The sequence below is a fragment of the Henckelia pumila genome, chromosome 4 (assembly GCF_033568475.1).
Source record: "Henckelia pumila isolate YLH828 chromosome 4, ASM3356847v2, whole genome shotgun sequence".
NCBI lineage: Eukaryota > Viridiplantae > Streptophyta > Magnoliopsida > Lamiales > Gesneriaceae > Henckelia > Henckelia pumila.
The window spans coordinates 170,932,457-170,942,212 of record NC_133123.1 but is presented as its reverse complement, the minus strand read 5'-3'; positions in this window follow the sequence as shown (position 1 = coordinate 170,942,212).

The following is a 9,756-nucleotide window of genomic DNA, read 5'->3' as shown; positions in this document are numbered from 1 at the left end:
TCATACGACCCGGAGATAGAAAGAACTTTGCATAGGCGAAGGAGAGAAGCTCGTAAGAGACTAGAAGAGGACGAGCGCGTGGTTGAAGATCTGACAAGAGCAATGTCTGATAACGTCAATCTGAGTTTGAGACAATTGGGCACTCCTGATCCCAACCAGCAACCTTTATGCATTACTTTTCCTACTCTAGAAAATAATGCTACTTTTGAGCTTAAATCTGGACTAATACATTTGTTGCCTACTTTTCATCGTCTTGCAGGTGAGGATCCCTACAAGCACTTAACGGAATTCCATGCGGTGTGCACAAGCATGAAACCCCATGGAGTAACAGAGGAGTAAATTCAATTGAGAGCCTTTCCTTTTTTTTTTTAAATAATGCTGCTAAGGATTGGCTATATTACCTACCTTCTGGATCCATTACCACCTGGACAGAGATGAAGAGGATCTTCTTAGAGAAGTACTTTCCAGCTTCAAGAACAGCAAATATCAGAAAGGAGATCTATGGCATTAAACAGTATACAGGAGAGTCACTTCACGAGTATTGGGTGCGGTTCAAGAAGCTTTGTGCTAGCTGTCCGCAGCACCAGATAAGTGAAATTTTTTTAATCCAATACTGCTATGAAGGTTTGTTGTCTCATGACAGAAATATGTTAGATGCGGCCAGTGGAGGAGTTTTTGTAGACAAAACTCCAGTTCAAGCAAGGAATTTAATCGAGAATATGGCTGCCAATTCTCAGCAATTTGGCACCAACATGAGTAATCCACAAACCAAACTGGGCAATGAGGTAAATGTTTCTTCTCTTGAACAACAATTGATTGAACTGACGAATTTTGTGCGTCAAATGGCTATAGGGAATGGACAAACTGTAAGAGCATGTGGAGATTATGCTAAAGTGGGACATTCAACTGACAAGTATCCCACTCTTCAAGAGGGATCTGGTGAGCAAGTCAATGGAGCAGGAAGATTTCCCGGACCACCACAACAGAAGTATGATCCTTATTCCAACACATACAATCCAGGTTGGAAGGATTATCCCAATCGCAGATACAGAAACCCTCCAGTACACCAACCGCATAATCAAGCTTACAGAGCACCGTATAATCCTCCAGCACAGCGTCCTCAAATACCAGAGCCTAGTGAGTTTTTAGAAAGGAGTGGAAAGGATTTGAAGGTTAATGAAGAAGTGGTGAAAGAACTAGTACAGAACAAAGATGAGCAGGAATCCAAGGTAGAGGAGGACGAAACAGTTCAAATGGATGCACCAAAGGTAAGTTCCCTCCTTTTTCTGAGTATAAACATGTAGCCCCTTTTTCCTTAGCATTGAAAGAGCCTAGGAAGGATGAAGGAATTAAGGGGTTGTATGAAGTTTTTCGTAGATGTGAGGTGAATATTCCTTTATTAGATGCTATGAATGGTTTATACATATAGGTTATGATTTTTGGGATTTAGTTTTGACTAGGAACATATGGGTATGTGATGTTATTTTTGAGTTTGCATGGTAAAGTTTTGTTAAGATACTTTTAATATAGGAGTTAAAATTTGGGTTTTATGTATAAGTTGAAGAAAACATGTGGCTGTACTTTCATTATAGTACTAAGAATTATATAAAATGTCAAATTTGGGTTACAATGGGATATCAGTATGTTGTAATAATTCTCTTTACTAAGTGTTTAGCAGCGAAGATTTATAAATGTAGGCTTGATAGAGATAAATTAGACACATGGGACAGATACCATATGTTGTTTATCAGAGTACGCAGCGGAAGCATGACGTTTGGTATATTGGAACTTGGGAACTAGATATGTAAATGAGGATTTAATAAATCGAATTCTAGAGACTTCGCTATTAGAGTTTGATCATTCGAATTTCGAGGACGAAATTATATTTAAGGGGGGGGGGGGGAGAGAGAATTATAACGTCTGAAAATTCGCTTACGTAAACCCGAATGCATAATTAGGGGATTTAATGATTTAAAAATAAGTTAAAAAGAGATTATATAATTATATGTGCTATTATGTGTATTATGCAATTTATTTGCATGTGTTTAAATGTTATTACAGCATTTAGCACGTTATTATGAAATTAATTAATTTATTTGAGAAATGTATTTTTCGATCACATAGACGGGATCGTGGACGAACGAGATAGAGATTTTTCACCCAAAATATTTTATTGAGATTTCATGGGCCATAAATTATTATTTTAAGATTTTATTTTCGGAAAATAGAAGTTTTAATATATATATGTATATATATATATATATATATATATATGTGTGTGTGTGTGTGTATAGAAGCCGAATTTTTACCAAAATAAGTCATTTTAAGGACTTTTTATAGGCTTTCAAAAGCCCATATTATTTTGTTAACAAATTTTGCATGAAAATATATCAGATTCAACACCTTTTCTTCTTCACAGCACACACAACATGTCCCTTGAAGGTTTTAGCAAGATTTTTATGAGTCGTTCATCCTGGAGAACCTTAAACGCGTTCGTATCGATTAGTTGCTTGAAATCTTCAAAAAAGGTACGTTTTGAATCCATTCTTGGCCACCATTTAGATCATATTACATTGTTTTTAAGATGAATGATCTGATATTGCATGTGTATGTGGTTTAGAAATGAAATCTTCATAATTCTGTTGGAGTACCATTTTTCTCGTGCCCAAGACGCAGGGAAGTTTAAACTTTTAATTTTGACATTCAAAATATTTTTGGGCACTTGTATGGTTTATTTAACATTCATAGGATGTTTTGAGATAATACCTTTGGTGAATTAATTCACTTGACACCTACTATTTCGGGATTAGCGGAGATAGCTCTTGTTGTAACTCCCTACAAACAATAACCTTGAATAGGTCTTTCTTCAATCTCCGAATTAGGTCCACGATCGGATTACTCATCCTTTTTGAACTCGCACTAGAGAGATAGAAAGAAGTTTTTTGGTTGAGATATTAAAATCACAAGAAATACCACACAAAATTTCTCTATCAATTAGAGTTAGTAGTCGAATTCTTGCATGATAAGCACGAATTTTATAGCTTATTTGGCACTTTATTTTGTCGTACTCGTGCTTATTTGGCAATTTTATTCCGACTTTTGCGCCTAAATCGTCATATTTTTATATGTTTGAAGGTTTGACAAAAAGTTGAGAAGACTTAAATATTGATGAAAAAGTCAAATAATGCGATGCCACGTCGGAACTTGGCCGGAAAACACGGAGAAATCATAAGACGCCAAGAAATTGAAGTGAAATTTAATGTTCGGACCCAGTGCTGGCGATGGAAGGGGGTCCGTGCATTTTAGAGAAAAAGAAGGAGTCGGACCAGAATAATGTCCGGACCCCGTGCCTCGTCTGGACCAACCCCCGTGTCAATGCAATTAAAGAAATCCGAGACAGAGGACCTCCGGAGGGCTAGCCGGACCCTTATCCGGGGTCCGGGTGGTTACTGTTCACGTTTGAAGAAAAATATCCGGAGGTGTTTCCGGAGGATGTCCGGGGTCCGTGCCATTCGCGAATTTGGAAAAAAATTATATTGCCAGAATTTAGAAATTTCGGGATTCTGATTATTTTGAACAATATTGAAGGCTTTTTGGGAGACATATAAAAGGGAATAAAGCCCTAATTAGAAAAGGAAAACTTTTGACAGAAAGACTTTGGGAGATTTCGAAACTGACGGCTAAGAGCATAATTGAAGAACACAAGAAAGATTCGGCACCATTGCTGAGATTTTCTTTATTCTTCTTTTTCAGTTTTATTTTGTCATGAATTCAAACATGAAACTTTTGTTTGATTTTATTATTATGGAGTAGTCGTCTTTTGACCGGGGCCACGATAGAGCCAGACTATTGAATTTTGTTCATGGATAGATTGATTGAATTTTGATTTATGAAATATTTATTGATTAATGTTTGTGCTTAATTCTTGCTTTTAATCTGGTCAATTAATCGCATGTCTGTTGTTCAATTTGGACTTGAAAAAGAAAATATTGAAATTAGCTTCAAAAATATTAATCAACACATGGTTAAACTAACTAGAAATAGTATTCGGTTTCAGTGTGCGATTTTAGGCGAAAACTGAAATTTCATAACTCGTGATGCATTTTTGTTTAATTAAATTCGATTAGAAATAATTGGACTGTTAAATGAAAATAGGGTTATTAATTCTAGAAATATATTAATAATTATTCTAGGGAATTTCGTCGTGAATATGAATGATTCTTGTTTGATTAAATCCAATACGTGGTAATTATCGATTTCTGGTACCGTTGTGTGTTCCTGGTCATTTTCTTGAAACTTGAATCAGTCTTAAATTTATTCTGCTATTTTAATTTGCTTAAAATCTCTGCTTTAGAAAAATTTATTTATTTTATTTAGTAGTTAATTCGTAAAAATCCCTTATTTTAATTAGCCTAGATTAATTTGAATAGTCTATATCTTAGTATTTAAACATTAGTCTCTGTGGGATCGACTTGGACTCTGTCCAACTATATTATAACTTGACCTAGTTCACTTGCTAGAATTTTCCCAACCGAAATTGTCGGTCAAGTTTTTGGCGCCGTTGCCGGGGACTATTCGTTTAATATTAGAATTGATTATTTATTTGAGACTCGGTTTTTATTTTACTTTGTTTAATTTTTATTCAAGTGGTTGATTTGTGCGCTTTATTTTTTTCAGGAGTATATCTCATGTTATATGAGCCGTGCTCGAGATTCTTAAAAAATCATACCACTTGATCTGGAGATTGAAAGCACTCTTCGTCGTATACGTAGAGATCGAAGGCAACATAACTTAGCTCAAAAGTTTGAATCTGAAGAGGAGCTTGAAGATATGGATGAAGAAGAGAAGAACTGCACTCTGATGGACCTTCATCGACCATTAGTTGGAGGATATGTATCCAGCATTGTTCGCCCTGCAGTTCAGGCGAATACTTTTGAACTTAAACCAGCCTTCTGAGGATCTGAATGCTCATCTGGAGCAATTCTTGTCAATATGTGACATCTTCAAATTCAATGGAGTGACTGCTGATGCTGTTCGGATGAGGCTATTTCCATTTTCACTACAAGGCGAAGCGAGAGAGTGGCTTCGAGATTTTCCAGAAGGATCAATTACTACTTGGGATGGTTTGGTTGAAGTTTTCATGCACAAGTATTTTCCACCAACCAAAGTTACACAACTGCGGAATGCAATCATGTCTTTTAGGCAGAAAGATGGAGAATCACTGGATGCCGCATGGACGAGATTTAAAAAGATGTTGAGAGTATGTCCTGTACACGATCTCTCCATAGGCCAACAAGTTGAGACTTTTTACTACGGGGTCGAATCATCTGTTCGTTCCATGCTTGATGCAGCTGCCAATGGCAGCCTCTATAGAAAGACTCCTGCAGCAGCACTTGAAATCATATCAAATATGGCTGAAAGCAATGTTGGTTGGCAAGACAGCAGGAGAGAAAAGAAAGTTGGATTTCTGGAAATGGATGCTTTGACAGCGATTACAGCAAAACTTAATGGACTGACCCATCAAGTATCTCATGTAGCGACCCATCCCGGATCCGCTACCTAATCAGAGCTAAGAGCATAATTAAGCATGCATTAAATAAAATCGCTGCGGAAGACTTAAATACAAGAAGACCGGCAAAATACAACCGGCTAAACAAATTCGATTATACAACCCAATAGAATTACTTGAAATAAACCTACAGCTAATCTTGTTGTCTTCAAGGGCTACTGGCCTCTCCAAGCTCCTGGTGCTCAATCCCGCACCTAAACCTGTCCCGTCGAATGGGGTGTCCAGATACACAAAAAAGTTTGTACGTGAGCGCTAAGCTCAATATGAAAGCACGGATAAACATACAAATATGATACATGCAAATGACAGGGTATCCATATCTGGGATAACTGTATACAAAATTGCTCAGACTGGCGCTTGGAGTACGAACTCGTCACATCGGGGTAGCTAACCACTGTGTGCGACCACTCACTCCCGAATCTCGGATGCGGACCACGGAGTCCTCTAGGTATCAGTACCTAAGGGTACTTGATATCAAACGTCCAAACAGGGCTGAGTAACCCTAACTGGCTCATCTCAAAAGAGGTACAGACGTACAGGCACAAGATGATATGCACATGCCATATATCAATAACAATAACATGCAAACACATAAATGCAACACATAAGCATGCATATCCGCTGGCAATCTCAGTCAGTACTTACGTACCTTTCTACAGACAGTCCTAGCAATCCAACTCTAGGTTCCAAGCCTATCATCAACTCTACAATGCAAATACCCATGAATCATTCATTAAGCTCTAAAAGCCTTAACTAAGCTATTGCATACTCCTAAATAATTTAAGGAGACTATATCTATACCTGCGTCCGTCGTCAGCCCACTGATGGCGACTATCCCGCAACTAGGGGCACACCCCTGCTGTAGCTCCACAGCCTCGAGCACTGCTCCGCTACTATGTCAGATACTGTCTGACTATACTATAATATTTTTCCCTACTCCAACTCTAAAATAAGAGTACCCAAAGCCCTAAAATAGAGCCACGTGGGAGAAGGAGAGGAACTTGGAATTCGCACCAAATGAGGAGCTCGGACCTCATATTTATAGAGCACGTTCGGATCATTCGATCCTGACTTCGGATCGTCCGAACTGCTTCGGGCCGTCCGATCGCCTCATCGGATCGTCCGATCTCCGCCACGAGTCCAACCAATCGCATGCAACCATACACATGTCCAATACACTGTTCGGGTCGTCCGAACTGGCTCTTCGAATCGTCCGAACATCTTTCCGATGACGTCACCAATGGCGTATTATTTTGGGACAGCTGGCTGCATGAGTTCGGATCATCCAAACCCACTTCGGACTGTCCGAAGTCTTCAGAGCCTCCGAAATATGGCTACGTCCATGTTCGGATCCTCCGAACTCAAGTTTGGAGCGCCCGAAATTGCCGAACCATACCCACCATTTTTGAGTGTCCTGGATCCATTTCTGGACTCCGTTAATCCATTTAAAATTTCCTTAATCATGTTTTACTTAATCCGAACATGATCCTTCAATTAATTACTCATTAATTGTTAGTTTTGGATATGGGTTACTACATTCTCCCCCCCTTGAAAGATTTCGTCCTCGAAATCTAAGGTAAACCCCGAGAACCTAACATAGACCACTTGCCCAATCCACCAATAATCCAGTTCGAAACATCTGGTTGAATAACCTTGACAACCCCAAACCTCGCTAACCTACCGGGTTTGTTCAATCACATCAGAACATATACTCGGTTTAGAATCCGCACTGATTCCAAATCTTAGCGATGACACTCCTGCTAAGATCGTAACTAGTTCTCAGCTATCTCTAGACACGCATGAATTCCATTGCTGCCCAACGAGAAAAACAAGATACAACACATTGTATCTTACTGGTCTAACGATAACGTCGCATCCCTCGATGTTATCACAATTCGCTAAACAATCTATCTAGATTCAACTCTATCCATCTGAAATCCTAAGACTAATTGCGATCAACCTCGATCCGAATCTCTCTATCGTAGATAGCATCTACTTGATCACATTAGTCATTATGTCATGACTAACAACCAAATCCTGACAATTCCTGGCATCATAGTACGTATCTTCAGTACTTACCCTACCTGATCCTGAAGGATGTTCCCAAGAACACCAATTAAGTAAACAGATGACAAAATCTCTGTCTACTAACCCCAATTGTGACTAAATCATTGTACACAATTTCTTGTCTTAATGCACTCTTCAAGGTCATCGCCTCGAAATATACTACCATCCTGCTGAAACTCTCGGATGGACTAACACCGTCCTCAGCATTAGTAGTCTATATCGAACGCTTACCTCTATCTCGTCACTAGAGATAGTATCGACGAAAACGATTTTAGTTATCTTGTCCTAGATAACGAAAAACCCTTGACTCGCTAACTGAAATAACCAACATGGTTTACCTTGATCCCACACATAATCTATCAATACCAGCGGCAATACCGCTATCTCAACCTCTCAACGACACAGCAAAATAGAACAGACTGGGATATCAGCGACAACACTCCCGCCAGACTCAGAAACACAAGTCTCAGCTGTTGTCTCATCCCATGAAGCAACTAATGCTAACCAGTAAATGCTTGTTGAAAACCATAAGCACTTGTCGAATCGTCCCGCAAGAACAACTCTTGAGAACTATGCTGGAAACACCCAAGCAAAACACTCCGACTAAGAGTACCCAAAATTTTGTCCGCTGGCAATCTTGGGACAATCACTAAATCATATTTCCGCAAACTGGATCAATCATTGCTAACACCAAGCTATGCTCAGATCAAAATCCATCTATGGTAATCTCAACAATGATATCAACAAACTATGATCACACGAGTCAACCTAAGACCACTTTCGTGATCTGCAGAATCCAAAAGTCCCGATTCCCGCAATCCTGGGGATTCCTAATGGCTGAAGAATTCCCTAAATGCACTTGAATCGCTGAATCTAAGCATACCATATTTCTATTACTATCCCAAGTACTTCCTGATTCACTATATCCCAATCTGCACCAATTGGAATAATCCGATTGATTCCAGTCGATCTATTGTAGCTCTCATTCCGCCTGACGATATCACTTATAATCAGACAATTACTTATCAATGACGAACTCTCAGGGCTCGATCAGTATCGATGATTTCACTGCCACACGTCCGCAAATCCTAAATACTTGAAATCAAAAGAATCACACTTGATTCAATCCTCTATCTCTGACAGTGTCAACCAACAGCTAGACGTAGTCACTAGTGCCAAGCCTGCACCCGTATAGACATACTATCCACTATCTATATTCATTCAAAATGACTATTAGGACTTGCTAAACTCAGGATGCAATACAAGTCCGAAAGATTCCAACTATCGTTGAACACGCTCCTGATAGTTATAACCCTCGCTAATACTGAAGCAAATCAAGACTGAGGTAACCTACCACGATGTCCCACCTGGAATCACCACCAAGTGTACACTGTCACAAGTCACGATTCCCTCACATCTCAAATAGTCATGTACAATCCTTAGCATCAGATATAGCTCATTACTGAAGGAAACTATCATTGCTGGAAGATACTTCCCTTGGGTCAATGTTTCAGACAATTTTACAAAACCATCTCCTGGATAACTCCTACCACAAGAGAATCCAATCATCGTTTAGATCCACTAGTCTCACAATATCCCATTGACTAAAACTATCTGATCAGAATACACGCTCGTCAAGGAAATCCCTCCAGGACTAGTCCTTTTGGCAGAAATCCAAACCAATATCTCCGACGACAGTCAGACAATATCTGAACCACTGATACCTAACCAGGCACCTAATCCAAGGTCATATCCCGTTGTGACTGTTACCAAGACTCTATACTGAGAAGCCTTCCCACCGCCGATCCTGAAGCACAAGGGCTTCCAGACAACCTCCGAAGTACGAAGACTCCTAGAGTAACACCGGCATAGGGTCGCGCCCCATCACGTCTAGTCATGATAATAGTCCACAACTCGACATATACTCGACCTGGTTCCTGATGAAATCCCATCATCGCAATTCTCAACCTAACAAAGGTCAAACAGATTACCGTTCTAAGGAAACAACCTAGAACAAAGCCCAAAGTTCCTATCCGAACAATATTTACGTACCTCCAGATGAATCACCTCATCACTAGCATTAGCCCAGTCAAACGGCCAATTAGTTCAATCCTAGGAAA